The sequence below is a fragment of the Aptenodytes forsteri genome, unplaced genomic scaffold (assembly GCF_000699145.1).
Source record: "Aptenodytes forsteri isolate BGI_AS27 unplaced genomic scaffold, ASM69914v1 Scaffold465, whole genome shotgun sequence".
NCBI lineage: Eukaryota > Metazoa > Chordata > Aves > Sphenisciformes > Spheniscidae > Aptenodytes > Aptenodytes forsteri.
Window position 1 is genome coordinate 2,473,975 of NW_008795039.1, and position 210 is coordinate 2,474,184.

Sequence of the window (210 nt, forward strand, 5' to 3'; positions counted from 1 at the left end):
CCCTCCCCAAACTGCCTTTCGAAGAAAGCAAGCTGAGAGCGAGCGATCGCAGGCGCCCACAGCCCAGACGCATCGTTGCCACAGGCAGAGCTATACACGACCTACGGGAAGGGGCCAGCGAGACCACCGACCGTCTTCGAAGCAGGGCAGGGAGAGCAAAGCCCCTCGCTCCTGGAGTTTCGGGGCGGGGGGGGGGGGGCGCCCGGCCCC